The sequence below is a fragment of the Armigeres subalbatus genome, chromosome 3 (genome assembly GCF_024139115.2).
Source record: "Armigeres subalbatus isolate Guangzhou_Male chromosome 3, GZ_Asu_2, whole genome shotgun sequence".
Classification (NCBI taxonomy): domain Eukaryota; kingdom Metazoa; phylum Arthropoda; class Insecta; order Diptera; family Culicidae; genus Armigeres; species Armigeres subalbatus.
Window position 1 is genome coordinate 80111093 of NC_085141.1, and position 15955 is coordinate 80127047.

Below are 15955 nucleotides of genomic sequence, written 5' to 3' on the forward strand. Positions count from 1 at the left end.
TAAAATTTTTGAGCATCATTGCACCTGGCACATAAGATACAAATATTTGGTTATTGCAGGCATGGAAAACGTTCAATAACGATAAACAGACATAGCACTTATTTTTTCATTATGTATGGATTTAACATGCGTTCGAATAATCCATAGGTGACCAAAAATAAGGTTTCTTTCTAATAATTTCTGCTGGCATTCGATTGCTACTAACTGGAAGGGTGCATCCACTGTCGAAATTCTTCTTTTTCTTCTGCTTCTTTCGCCGATTGCACCATTCTTTCCCGAATGCCATCAATGTGGAGGATTCCAGGAGGGTTGAAATTCCACTTTGTGGATGTACCGTCAACTGGGGGGAAGATGATCATTTTTAAGACAAAACATGCAATAACAATGTGTGTTTACATTTTAAATCCAAACAAATATTTTCAAAACATGTACTGTTATACGTTGCAATAATCAACAACTTTAGTTTTCTGAAATGCATTCGCATTTATTAAAATAAATTAAATTATCACACATTTTTGAGTAATCTGGTTTGGGGTGAAGTTGATCAAGACAACTCTACTAAAATAATTATGACCTAGTAGTCAAAATACACTAGGTTATTTGTATGAATGTTGAATTTACTACGTAAAGAAGTCTACGAAGTCAATATTTGAAACGAAAATAGCGTCATTTATGACTATCTCTCTCTTTCTTCCACAAAATACATTTCATGATTATAATCGAAAAACTCGGATTTCTACCTAGCGGTAATATTACTTGAACGGAGAATATTGTTGACTACCGTTTCATAACAAAATTTGGCACTTTTGACTGACACATCAAATGATCATCTTCACCTCAATGATCATCTTCCCCCCAGTTGACGGTACCTGCGATGTCTTCGACACATGTCGATTTTCCTAGCAACTTTACTGATCTCAGTTCGTCCCGTTATATGCGAAGAACTACTGCGGCTTTTCACGCTTGCACACGAGCGGCCTAATCACCATCAAGCAAGACTCCGTTGGTAGCGAAGCCATCTGCGGCGCGGGACTTGCGATAGATACCGATATACTTTGCACCAGACACATTCAGCAAACACTTTCCGGATCACTGTACAAAGCGTCGGGATGTGAAATCTATGCCGCAACTCGTTGAATACGGTCTCCTTGTTCGCATTTCCATACGGTTTGTGGTAGCTTTCGATAAGCAGCTCCGTTATCTTGTTGTACCTTGGCAAAATAATCGGAAACCTTTTATCGTACGGCATCTATGCGGCTTACTTCAGCCTCCCATCTATCTAATCGCATTACTTCCTCTTCGTCCAACGTCTGCGTCAGCTTCATCGAATATAACGCGCTTGATCACTTCAATAATTGAGACTGCTACGCATCTTTCCCAAGATATATATTTTTTCAAGCTTTATTAGTGCGACTTTCCCGATATTCTTCTGCAACATACGCAACTCGTTGGGGAAACATTTTCTCTGCGCTTGCTGGATCTCGCTCTGTGACTTCACCGCTGCCTATATCCGTCACATGGCTTCACCGTCCAGGCTCTCCACTAGCATTTCGCTCACAATTTTCAACGAACTATAGAACTGATGCTGTTATTGGTTTCAGCTTATAGCGCGCAAATGAGGCTAAAGGTTTTTCCCATTTTTCCCGTCCCGTTCCCGACTCCAAAAACAGACGGCTTAAGCGCCACCTCCGAAGAGGACCGTCTGTCGAGGTTTGTTTGCCCGGCAAGAAACCCAACTCAGGGCGGGTTTTATGTATAAGAGTCCAAATAGCGATTTAGGGGACGAAACAGGAATTCAAACAAAAAGCCTAATCGAGATTTCTCCAAAATTAGGAAACGCCCTAAGCTTTCCACAAAAATGGTTGGTGCTAACCGTCGTTCTACCAGTACACAAAGACACCACTCACGCGTATCATCATTGGAAGACTTCAACCAATTCAAAAATTCCTAGTTACTTCAGACACGTGAGTGGAGAGACTGATTTCCCAGGCAGTCTATCCTGGCGTAAAAAAAAAACAAAAACAACTAAATCAGTAGAACGACGCGAACGTGAGAAATCTCGAAGACAAAATAAACTGTTACAGGGAAAGCGCTAACATTACAAAACTACAGCCATAGAGTAACACAAACAAAAACATATTGGCTTTATTCAGTTTTCATTAACCTAGGTTTTTATTTCATGTTTCGTGTTCCTTCTTCTCTTCTTTCCTCTCTAGCTTTCCCTACTGTGTGTGTGCGGATTTCTGGCTTCTATCGACGTCTAACTTCTACTATCGACCATCGTCGATCTTCGAGCTCAGGATTAGTGTGTGGAGTTTAACGCATGCGTATTGTTATTTGTTTTGGCTTTCTACCACGGTACCCTTTGTCCAGCAGCGGACGAATGCTGATGGTAAAGCAGAATTTTACCGGCGGGCCGTCGATGGAGGCGATGTATTGCGGCAACCGTGCCAAATGCGGCGATGGCGGAGTTCTGTCGTAGACTACGGCGACGATTGGTCCCAAAACGATGGATTGCTGCACAACGGAAATTCCCAGACGGTGGATGGTCCCGAACTGGTACTGAGACGCGCGCGCACCGATAAAAGATGGCGCAGATGACGACGATGGGGATCGTCGAAGGCTTGATGCTGTCGCGCTACGGGTCGTAGCGAAGAAAAAAGGCTTTCGATGGCCACTCTGTCGGAACGATGGTTCCCTTCCGGCTTTCCCCTCAAACCGGGACTTCTGTGCGCTGAAGCGTGGGGTCGAGAGTCGCGTTTGGCTTGTGGATGCGGTGTGCCGAGTATGGGCCGTGGATCGCTAGAAGCGATTCTTAAATAAAAAGCCGTCGAACGGCTGTTCGACACATTTAACAAAAAAATTCTCCACACAACAATTTCACTAATTACCTTTTTCTATTCACAATCGCACACACAACTTGACCGCACGTAACCCTTGACAAAGGTCGTTAAACTTTGACTACACTGAAGGAACAAAAAGTAACATTTTAATTTAATCTAGAAGACTTCTCACATTTTAATAAATTACCAAATAAAACACACCGCGACACTAAACAATTATCACGCACTCTCGCCTCTTCCACGGTCCAGGTCAGAATGGACGAGTAGAAGTTCTTGAAGCCCTCAGAATAAGTGAGGACTTATTGCTTCGTGACCGGAAGTACGTGAAATTACCGAAGTAATTGCACGACTTGATCAAACGACGATTCTCATCAACCACGAATGTGAACCGATTAAAGCGCTATCTCTTTCGCTTTCCTTTTCGTCTGAATGACCTGTCTCGCTTAATTTATCTTTGGACTCTTATACTTTTTAAAAGAGAGCAATGCTCGGATTGACCCTCGTGTTTTATAGCGGAGTGGGAATGATTGCATACGCTTTAATTAATGAAGGCGACTTGAATGCAAGCTATGCGGATTTGAAGTAGTGCATTTTATTGGAAATGGGGACACTGAATATCTCAAACATAAATGACTATGGGATGCAAGTGAATTTAACAATGAACATAAATAATTACAAGTAGAAAATAAATTAACATTGAGAACAAAAATAATAAATAGAACGGAAATATTTATATTAGTTTATTATATTATATGTACAATTTCACGATTATATTCAATAAATCTAAAAATAATATTTACAAAATAGTGACCATGTTACAAGCTGGTTGGTTACTGATAGCGCACAAAGCGAACGTAAATTGTTTTTGCCTTTCTCGTACAACAAAGCCAAATTTTGATAGAAGGCTCGGAGACCCATAGTGTTATATACCAATCGACTCAGCTAAAAAAACTGAGCAAATGTCCGTCTGTGTGTGTGTGTGTAGCCCCGGGATTTTTTTTTGTTAAACACGTTTTATATAGAAGAACTTGACCAATTCGAGTGCAACTAGTTTCATTCGACGGAGAAACTTTTCTAGTTGGACACTATTGTTTTTGTTTGCTGATAAATCATGCGGTTTGAATAATATTCCTATTTTTCTTATAACAAATATACTGTTTACATGCACACTTTACATGGCATCTTCTTCAAGAATCCACAAGCAGCAACGAAATGCTGTTAGATTTTTATTGGAAATTTCCATGGTCTCAGACACCTTCCGAAGCGTATGAGGCATGTTGTTTTCCATCATCACTATCTAGAAAGCTTCTTGACCTAACATTAAAGAATTCTGGTTTCATCATCATTTTCATTGTACTTTTGATAAGGCCGAATAGTTCCTCCAATGACAATAGTGTCATTAGTCATTCTATTTGGAATTCACGTACAAATTGCTTTAGGGGCGCCGGCGATGTTACAAAAAAGTCAGTTGAAAAAAACTGATTTGAGGAAAAGTACATGTACATCGTACACTTTTATAAAAAAAATGTTGATTGACAATATTAGCTGTTTTCGAACGCTACGTTGGGCAGTGCTTTGCCGCACGCTTGCTTTCGTACTCCGAGGGTTGGAATTTGGGAATGATTTGTTTCGAATTGGGATTACGTCCTTCGGGAAGATAAGGGGCCATACACTTATTACGTAAGCATTTTTTCTGGGTTTTTTGACCCCCCCTCCCCCCATGTAAGATTTTTCCCATACAAAAGATTTTTTATTTATATGGCGCGTAAGATATTGATATACCCTCCCTCCCCCCATAAGTGCTTACGTAATATGTGTACGGCCCCTAAGTAAAGGGGTCATTCTGCAGATTCAAATTTGAGACAGTCATGAACAGTGATCAGGAAGTACGGGTTAATAACTCAGCTGTCTTCCAACCGTTTTTGGAGATTTTGGTATCAGTCGATCGATGAACTCTTCAAAATCTTGCCTAACTAATAAAAACAATGGATTAACACCCAAAAGACCAAGCTCTTTGAGAGAGCGATTTTTGATTTTAAAAAAATCAAAACTATTTTATTTTTTGTCCAATCTTGATGAAATTTTGACACAAGGTCCAATTTTTATTCTAGTTTTGGCTGCACACTGAGTTTTTCGGAATTTCTGGATGGTTCCGGAATTATTCCAGATTCCCTTGGGGTACCAGCAAACTGGTGTTTATATTTATATATATATTTCTCCATGGAACCCATATCAAACAGTATAAAAAAAATGTTGCCACACTAAAGACGAGTCTCATAGCGATTTTTCCGAAAGTTGGTCTTCCTTACGGACATCCCCAGGAAGCTTCCAAATGTCCCCAGGGAACCTGTAATGGGGATAATTTCGATTTTGCTCCGAAACATGTCGTGCGACGGCTCTCTCTTCACAATTTTTCATGAATATACTCGCTGTTGTTATAAAAATGGTCTATTGTCAGTTTGGCCACTCTTGTGACACCCGGAATGCCCCAGGGAACCTGTAGAGGAGACAATTTCGATTTTGCTCCGAAACATGTCGTGTGACGGCTCTTTCTTCAAATTTTTTCATGAATATACTCGCTGTTGTTATAAAAATAGTCTATGGTCAGTTTGGCCACTCTTGTGACACCCGGAATGCCCCCAGGGAGCCTGTAAAGGGGACAATTCCGATTTTATTCCGAAACATGTCGTGCGACGTCTCTTTCTTTACAATTTTTCATGAATATATTCGCTGTTGTTATAAAAGTGGTCTATGGTCAGTTTGGCCACTCTTGTGACACCCGGAATGCCCCCAGGGAACCTGTGAAGGGGACAATTTCGATTTTGTTCCGAAACATGTCGTGCGACGGCTCTTTCTTCACAATTTTTCATGAATATACTCGCTGTTGTTATAAAAATAGTCTATGGTCAGTTTGTCCACTCTTGTGACACCCGGAATGCCCCCAGGAAACCTGTAAAGGGGTCAATTTCGATTTTGCTCCGAAACATGTCGTGCGACGGCTCTCTCTTCACAATTTTTCATGAATATACTCGCTGTTGTTATAAAAATAGTCTATGGTCAGTTTGGCCACTCTTGTGACACCCGGAATGCCACCAGGGAACCTGTGAAGGGGACAATTTCGATTTTGTTCCGAAACATGTCGTGCGACGGCTCTTTCTTCACAATTTTTCATGAATATACTCGCTGTTGTTATAAAAATAGTCTATGGTCAGTTTGGCCACTCTTGTGACACCCGGAATGCCCCCAGGGAACCTGTGAAGGGGACAGTTCCGATTTTATTCCGAAACATGTCGTGCGACGGCTCTTTCTTCACAATTTTTCATGAATATATTCGCTGTTGTTATAAAAGTGGTCTATGGTCAGTTTGGCCACTCTTGTGACACCCGGAATGCCCCCAGGAAACCTGTAAAGGGGACAATTTCGATTTTACTCCGAAACATGTCGTGCGACGTCTCTTTCTTTACAATTTTTCATGAATATATTCGCTGTTGTTATAAAAGTGGTCTATGGTCAGTTTGGCCACTCTTGTGACACCCGGAATGCCCCCAGGGAACCTGTAAAGGGGACAATTTCGATTTTGTTCCGAAACATGTCGTGCGACGGCTCTTTCTTCACAATTTTTCATGAATATACTCGCTGTTGTTATAAAAATAGTCTATGGTCAGTTTGGCCACTCTTGTGACACCCGGAATGCCCCCAGGAAACCTGTAAAGGGGACAATTTCGATTTTACTCCGAAACATGTCGTGCGACGTCTCTTTCTTTACAATTTTTCATGAATATATTCGCTGTTGTTATAAAAGTGGTCTATGGTTAGTTTGGCCACTCTTGTGACACCCGGAATGCCCCCAGGGAACCTGTAAAGGGGACAATTTCGATTTGCTCCGAAACATGTCGTGTGACGGCTCTTTTTTCACAATGTTTCATGAATATACTCGCTGTTGTTACAAAAGTGGTCGAGGGACCATAATTGGTATCACTCCTTGCAGCAGCTTCCGTATTTGTGTATAGCATTAACATATCCATCATCTCCTCGTCGAAAAACTCCATAAATGCTTTTTTAGGTGAACTTATTTTACTTAAACATAGATTGAGACTTTTGTCACGTTCAAGTTTTGCATCATTTTAACGAACTTTGGAAGGTCGCTTTGTTGACCACTTAAAATCTCCTGATTTGTTAAAAAATGTCGTTTCATCCTCTTCGTATGCAAACGGATGCACTTCAAAAAGCTCTTCGTCGCTGTTCAGATCACAGACAAATTCGTCGACATCAGAATGCACGTTGACTAGATCCGACTCCGATGAGCTCTCCATTTTTACAACTGATCAAGCTCAATATCGCTTGACAACTGGATTTGAAGGTCAAGGGAATTTGATTGAGAAAATTTTATCGATACGAAGAAAAGTAAGATTTAAAATTCAGATAAAAACAAGCCCTTTTTGCATCTATATACTGTCGCAACCGGCTTCTATTTGCAAAAGGCTGTAAATGATGTACCACCGAATACTTTGTGTTTCATCGATGCCCACATAATATAATACAATGGGATTATAGAATTCCAAGAATTTTGACGATGACAGTCATTGATTTTGATGCGGCACCAGTCAAAAGAGGAACAAATAGAAACAGACTTCGCTATAATTCACGCTTGACATCGTGAACATATATGAAAGCAAGTAGAATTACGGTATTCGTTAGAATGTTTAGAGTAAAATCACAGCCAATGGCTGATTGTTTCATAGTTACAAGTGATGGGAGTTTTGAATAAGTAATGAAGCATTCTGTCATTTCTACCTAATATTCCGTATATTGTCCCTTGCGATATCCTACTAGCCCTACGCTGCTTGCAGTATCCTCGGAGTAATCTAAATGTGCACACATAGAAATAGTTTAAAGAACTAGTGATGCTGTCTTGAAGTCGGAGAAAAAGTAAACTTTCAACCAGGACTTACTGGGGAATCTGAGGAGCAGAATTATGATGTTTCAGATATTCAAGACAAAACAGAACTGTGTGAAAGTTTATTAAAAATAATGATGGCATTCATACATACATATATTTTTTTCCCTTAACACGGTAATCACTTTGACGTAGTGTGTTACGGTTTACGATATTTCGTATTTAGTCCTCGCTACCAACAGCAGTTTCAGAAATAAAATATAATTAATGTTACCCTGCAGATAATTGAAAGACTCGAATTTCGAATCCCGTTGGAGAATAAACTGCATGCAACGGAAGCACCTTTTCAAGCAATTAGTTTAAAAAAACCTCGATGCCCGTATCCGCTGAACTGACTGCTGGAAAATCGAGTTGGGGGTTTAAATACGTACTAACTTTTTATGAACTTGAACTTATTATTACAGCATTTGTTTTTCAGTCTATATTACATATTACAGAATATTGTGTATTTGGATAACATATTTTATTCCTGTGAGTCTTTTTCAAATAAATTATGTACTTGTGAGGACATTATTTCTACAGGTTTTATCGCCATAGCTGATTTTTAGTCTATAGCTGGGAGGTTCGAATAAAATCGATTTGTCGAGTATCGCGCATTTGTGCGCCCTCATGCAGCATGAAAAGATAAATCTTAAGAGCGAGAAATTTTTTACAACTAAGTAACTGCAAAATATTTTGGCTCATGGGAATATTTTCAAAATACCCCTTCACTCGCTTGAGAGCAAAAAGACGACTCTTTCAGCAGCACCCAGGTCTATAGTACATTTTTTGCAGTAGCAGACTTGACACGAGAAATTGTTTTTTCTCCATAGCACCTTTCGGCTCAGTTGATCATATGCTGACCCATTCTATAATTTCGATCTCATGTTTTTTATGCTCGAGGCTTAGTGAACAATAACTTGTCGTAAAAAATTAGGGTGAAGTTCTGAGAAAAACCCTATTGGGATCCTGATTAGCATCGGCTCGAGATTCTAAGAAGCATCCACTCAGGATTATGAGAAAAAATTCGTTCGAGATTCTAAACTAAATCCATCTGGAATTCCAAATAGACTCTATTTGAGATTCTGAAACGAATCTGTACGGGATTCAAAATTTCAAACAGAATCCGTTTCGATTGGAGTTCTAAACAGAATCCGTTCGTAATTCTGATCATAATTTCGGTTGAGATTTGGAGAGGAATTTGTACAGAATTCTGAACAGAGTCCGTTTAGGATTCTGAAAAGAATCTGTTTGAGATTCGGAACATAATTTGTTTGGAATTCGGATCCCAATCCGTTTGAGATTCTGAATAGAACCCGTTGAAGGTTCCTAACAGAATCTGTTTGCGATTCTGGAAGAAAAATCGAATGGTTTTCTGAACAGAATTTATTTAGGATTCTGAAAAGAATACGTTAGCAATTCTGAACAAAGTGGCCAAACAGACCAATGACCACTTTTATAAGAATTTCGAATCTATTCATAACAAATTGTGAAGAAAGAGCCATCACACGACATGTTTCGGAGCAAGATCGAAATTGTTCCATTTAATTGTTCCTTGGGAGCATTCCGGGTGTCCCAAGAGTGGCCAAACCATTTTTGTAAGAACAGCGAGTTTATTCATAACAAATTGTGAAGAAAGAGCCGTAGCGTGACATGTTTCGGAGCAAAATCGAAATTGTCCCCTTTACAGGTTCCCTGGGGGGTATTCCGGGCGTCACAAGAGCGGCCAAACTGACCAATGGTAACTTTTATAGCAACAGCGAGTATACTCATGAAAAATTGTGAAGAAAGAGCCGTCACACGACATGTTTCGGAGCAAGATCGAAATTGTCCTCTTTGTGTCACAAGAGTGGCCAAACTGACAATAGACCACTTTTATAACAACTGCGAATATGTTCATGAAAGATTGTAAAGAAAGAGACGTCGCACGACATGTTTCAGGGTAAAATCGAAATTTTCCCCTTTACAGGTTCCCTGGGGGCATTCCGGGTGTCACAAGAGTGGCCAAACTGACCATAGACCACTTTTATAACAACAGCGAATATATTCATGAAAAATTGTGAAGAAAGAGCCGTCGCACGGCATGTTTCGGAGTAAAATCGAAATTGTCCCCTTTACAGGTTCCCTGGGGGCATTCCGGGCGTCACAAGAGTAGCCAAACTGGCCATAGACCACTTTTATAACAACAGCGAGTATATTCATGAAAAATTGTGAAGAAAGAGCCGTCGCACGACATGTTTCGGAGCAAAATCGAAATTGTCCCCATTACAGGTTCCCTGGGGACATTTGGAAGCTTCCTGGGGATGTCCGTAAGGAAGACCAACTTTCGGAAAAATCGCTATGAGAGTCGTCTTTAGTGTGGCAACATTTTTTTATACTGTTTGATATGGGTTCCATGGAGAAATATTGAGTAACTGGCGAAATACCCCAAACACCAGTTTGCTGGTACCCCAAGGGAATCTGGAATAATTCCGGAACCATCCAGAAATTTCGAAAAACTCAGTGTGGAGCCAAAACTAGAATAAAAATTGGACCTTGTGTCAAAATTTCATCAAAATTGGACAAAAAATAAAAAAATTATGATTTTTTCAAAATGAAAAATCGCTTTTTCAAAAAGCTTGGCCTTTTGGGTGTTAAAAGTGCTAAACTGTTATTAGATTAAATTCCGCCAAGCACTATTAAAAATTGATTAACCAACTAATCCCTATGTGCATCACAATCACAGACTTTGACATCGTGCAACACATAAGCTGGGTTCCTATCCACAGTTCGAGGCATCACGGAGAGCGGACACCAGGGTCGCAAAGCAGCTTTCGTGAGATTAGCAGCGTCAGTCGACTAGGCGCATTTGCGTGCTGTGGAGTGTGGGTTCGCCCCTGGTAAGGATAAAACTTTTCGTAAAGCGGAAAATTCTCCATTGATCCACTGAGTGTAAATGTCACGTGCGTTGTCTAATGCAAAATGTAAGTGTTCAGTCTGTGCGTCATCTGGTGTAAGACGGTGAAAAAAAAAAAGAAAAAAAGCAACGACGAAAGCGGTCTCACCGGTCCCAGTAGAAAAAGGATCGCTAATTTGCCGTCACTGACAGCAGCAAAAAATTTCCACGCAATGTAACATTGCGAAAAGTAAATCGGTACTTTTCAGACCCAACATATCTTGAGATTGAGAACCCTTCCTGATTGCAAAAAATTCATGGGTTTATGGTTCCGCGACATCATTGGCGATGTTGAAAATAATTTCTATTTGGTGGCATCTAAGCAGAAAATCATCGAGTGGCCATTGGACAGCAAGAGTAGTAGTCAAGCGAATTTTTTACGTACTTACGTTTGGATTTGTTAGTGACTGAAAAGGCGCATTGTGGAATGAAAATCGGTTCTTTTCAGGACCACCATTTTACATTCTTCAAAAAGCAAATCATATTACTTGACGATGGGTGGCGTCTAAAGCGTATTAGCGGCGAGTGACTGACGTTGGCGTTAGTAGTAGTCAAACAATATTTCGAGCATTATTAAAAATGGTGTAGGATATTTTTAGGTGAAGCTCCGCCACATCTACAACCTTTGGCTCGAATATATAGCATTAATGCCTCTCCGTCTGTAGACTTCTTCTTCCTTTTATTATTGGTATTACAAATTACAACCCCCACTGGGACATTGCCGCCTCGCAGCTTTTTACATTCGTATATCATGAGGCTAACACGGTGATATTTCCATGTCCAGGGATGTCGAATCCCAGTCTTGCTTTGTAGCAGCGTATCTTACCGTACGAGTAGGAAAGGTCCGTCTGTAGACAGAGAGGTGAAATATGCCTCATCAAATCATTGGCTCGAAGCACACATGAATACTGCTACTTACTTACTTAAGGATCCTGTACACCTCCGGTGGTGCAAAGGGCCGACTTGAAAGATCTCCATCCTGAGCGATGCCCGGCTATCGCTTTAACCTGTTGCCAGGTTAGATTTCGGTCGACTTCTTTAATTTCTTTATTGAGGCTTCGCCGCCATGAGCCTCTGGGTCTGCCTCTGCTGCGATGTCCCGCTGGGTTCCAGTCTAATGCTTGCTTACAGATTTCGTTTCCGCTCCTACGTAGAGTGTGGCCGACCCAGCCCCACTTCCGATCCCGAATTTCTGTTGCTATCGGCCTCTGGTGACAACGACGATGGAGCTCGTTGTTTGAGATCCAGTTGTGAGGCCACCAGGCCCGAATTATATACCGCAGGCATCTGTTAATGAACACCTGCAGCCGTTGAGTGTTCTCTACTGATACACACCATGTTTCGCTAGCGTATAACAGCACAGATTTCACGTTAGAGTTGAAAATTCGTATTTTGGTGCGTTCACTTATCTGCCTGTTTTTCCAGATATTTCTTAAACTCGCAAAGGCAGCCCTTGCTTTCTTGATCCGTGCGCCTATGTCGATCTTGGTACCGCCGTCTGACGCCATTTGGCTACCAAGATATTGGAAGCTTTCAACATTCTCCACTGGTTGCCCGGCTACTGTGAAACTGGAAGGAGTCATGAATACTGCAGTTATTTGAAATGTGATTATAGAGAAGCAAATCTGCCAAGATTAAAATATTTCTTACTTTAATCCCACGTGTTCGTTATTAGTTTTCAAATATCAGTTGATAACTGGATAGTTATACATTACCCGTAATGCAAACAATGAAAAAAAAAAATGCTGAGAAATGTCCAACACCAAAACGCAAACAACCCGCTGGATTCAGAATACTTAAGGAATTATCCAATAAGTGAACTAATTTTATCTTTATGTTGAATTGAAGAGTATGGATATTGTAAATTGCAGGTAAGTAGACGAATTTAATAAATCTAGTGCAATCTTTGGCTGTATTAGTAAGGAAGCCAAACCCACTGCCATTATGTGGACTCGGTGCTAATACTCATGTGTACTCAAAAATAATTCATAATAAACAACTATGCAATAATGGGCAGTTATTGTGTGTTGAAATACCTTTGTTTCTTTCTATTGAAAATAAGCCAGATGCGTCCAAATGTCATGTCCAAAGTCAAATGAATTAAACGAGAAATTTGCGGAAAAATATCACTTATTCCTGTGGTACTTAAACACAACTCAAGCTTGCAACAAAGTTAAGAACGGAGTCTTATTGCATTTTTTAAATGTTGTTTATATAAATAAGTGAGAGATATTTCATTTCTTACTGGGCTCTATGAAGATGAATATTTGTCCCAAGCAAGCCTCTTCTTGTTCTTTAGATAAAACCAGTTCAGATGGTCATAGGAATTTAGTACGAGTAGTCAAACAAGTTCAAAGTTGTATCTTTCAGGAGGCTTATTTTTCAGTTATCAAAAATGATAACAAACCGCAGCTAGTTTTTGTTCCTACTTTTCCAATTATTAGAGCCAACTAAAATTGAAAACAATCCAATTTTAAGAGGTTGCTAGCGACTACTAGGCGAATTGCTGCGGATTGCGGTTTTATGATCTGGTAAAGAGTTGACGCCATCCGCCGCCTTGCATACAGATAGAAATCTTATGCTGGAAGGTGTTTTAAACCATACTAAAGCATGACGTGGTTGCGTGTGCCCGTATGTAGGTGTTGGTAACCTCTCTGCGCTCAGAGGGAGCTGCGCTATATGAATATGCAATTTAGCAATGCAAGTCGATTGAGCTGTTTACCAAGCCGCTCGACACACGGCCTTCTCATTATTCTGTGCAGCAGCCGCGCCGGTGTGAATCAAACGAATGACTCACCGGTAAGGTATGGTCCAACGGATGGATAAAGGAGCGAACTGCGGAAACTCATGGTCAAAATTATTTGTGTATCACTTTTATGAGACGAGCTCAACGTATTTTAGTGGGTTCCCGCATTGTATGCATTTGAACACCCCCTAATTTCCACCTTTGTAAGTCCAATTTGCAAGATATACACCACAACAGTTGTGGGTTTGAAAAAAAAACAAAAAATAGATGGGAACGTTTTGTTGAGACATTAAGCTATGTGTATAAATCAAGCGTAATGGTTTCTAATCTCCTGGCAAAATGATATTATCAAATTTGGCATTCATTATTTTTGTAATAAAATATGCTTTTAAAATAGGTTTACTAATAAATCAACTTTTTTTTTCAATGGTAAATTATTTGAGGAAGTTTAGGAGGGTGTAATCCACAAGTGGATCAAATTTGAGGTAAGCACAGGGAAGCAATCTTTATACTTGAATCATAAACATATTCTTTAATTTTTTTTGTCACATAAAATAACTAATTCTCCTTTACAATTAAAAAATATTGTATAGCTTAGCTTCTCGTTTTCAACGAAGATATAAGGATAAGTATTATAAAGATAAATAATAATCGCCTTTCTTTATTGGATACGATATTTCCTATTATTGTTTTATTACAAAGAATCAGCTTGCTCACAATTGTTTATGGCCAAATTAGTAACCCAATTGTTCCCCAGTGCGACGGATGGATGACCAGATGTTCGTCACCACCCGGTTGGCAATGGGGATTTTTTAAATTTTCGTTTGTGTGAGGGGGTGAATATCCGGCTAAAAGGTATTTATATGATACACACAACCCACCAGAACCGGCAAGAATAATAGAACAAACATACAAAAATTTACTCCTAGCAACAATGAGAACCTAAAAATAAAACATGTTTGTTAAAAACACTGTTTGTATGATTCGATTCAATTCCAACGACAAAATAGATCAAGATCAAACTTAAACAGAAAAGCTCACAATATTTTGGTAATGTTTTACTTTAATGGAAATTCAGAACAGATGTTTGAATCGATGTCACATCGATTGAGCAGCAATAGTTTTAGCATAAAAAGCCGCGATCAACCCACGGTCCTACATTTACATTCATTCCTTTTACAGCATTTCGGGAAGGACGATGTAGTCACCACCTGGGACGTCACCACCACCGCTGGTTGGCACTAGCAAACCAATAAAAGAAGCACATCATCGCGTCTTCGACTGCGAAATAATGAACGAAAACTTCTGCCGAAGTGTCGGACAACGTGAGTGCGGCACTCTACACGGTACCAGGCAGTAGTGTGACGTCCGAAGGCAATCAGTGCTCCCCGAAATAGGCAACGTAGTGACCGATCAGAGCGCCACCGGAAAATGCCAAGGCTGTGTACCTCCGCTCATTGTGTGTCTTGTCTGCTTGTCTCTACGCCTCCTACCCTCCCCCGTTGATTGTGGCGAGGAACGAACGAAACAAAACAAAAAATGATGCAATTGAACGCATATGGGAACTATCTGAATGTTCTGTTTTCGTGATTCAAGGTGCAGTTAGTGCAAAACAGAATAACTATGGAAGAGATCCTCATCAAATATGAAAAAAATTACAATCATGAGTTTTATTTCTTGTTTATAATTATTTGAAAATTATTATTTAGAAAAAAAGAAAGTTATTATGTGCAGTGTTGGTAATGCGTTCACTAGAGGGCAATTTACATCAGCTTATGGCTACCAAGGCTGCCTCAAGCTTGAAATAGTCGCTTACTCATGCTTACTCATCAAAAATTACACTAACAGACACCATTTGAAAATGCAACTCATCATCAATATATCCGGAGAGCAATTTACGATATGAACGATTCTTGTGATCAATATTAGGAATGGAAATTACAATTTCAGAATTTTTTACATTGTTTAACACTGTTGTTATAAAAGACAATTTGAAGTGATTTAAAAGGTAAGGTGGTGGAGGTAATTTCGACTAGTTATTCATAACAAAATTATACCACTATTATATCAATATGTTAACAAAAAAACATTTCTGCAATAATTTTGTTCTAAATTCTCTGTTCCGGATGAACAAATAATATGTCATGATCGTCATAACATGACACAATGTGATAAAATAATAAAGGGGGGGGGGGCTTAGACCTCCAGAGAGAAAAAAAATAGTCCCCCTGGGATTTGAAAAGTTAGTTATCAGTTTTATAAATTTTCAGCATAAATATAGCATAATGAATTACTGAAAAAAATTTGAAGACATAAGGGTTATTTCCAGTCTTGATGCAAAATGCCGTGAACGTGATCATCACGAGATTATCCGAAACGAAAACCTGAGTCAAGCGTGACGCAGAGACTGACAACCTCGAGCTGAGCGCCATAAAGAGCATCAGGTCGGTAAGCTGTCAAAAGTGCGCAGGTGAGCGCCGTTGATGATTGATTTT

General features: G+C 39.8%; 1 protein-coding gene and 1 long non-coding RNA gene across 3 annotated transcripts in view; both read right to left on the bottom strand.

Moving 5' to 3' along the window:
• LOC134227828 (dual specificity tyrosine-phosphorylation-regulated kinase 1B) overlaps positions 1–15955 on the bottom strand; it is a 173859-nt gene that overhangs the window by 125462 nt on the left and 32442 nt on the right. The gene's annotated exons all lie outside the window — the stretch shown is intronic.
• LOC134221174 (uncharacterized) lies at positions 2364–3658 on the bottom strand. The gene is made up of 3 exons (XR_009982242.1): positions 3031–3658; positions 2892–2966; positions 2364–2838 (listed from the first exon to the last, which is right to left on the bottom strand). It is a non-coding gene; the product is annotated as an uncharacterized LOC134221174 (long non-coding RNA).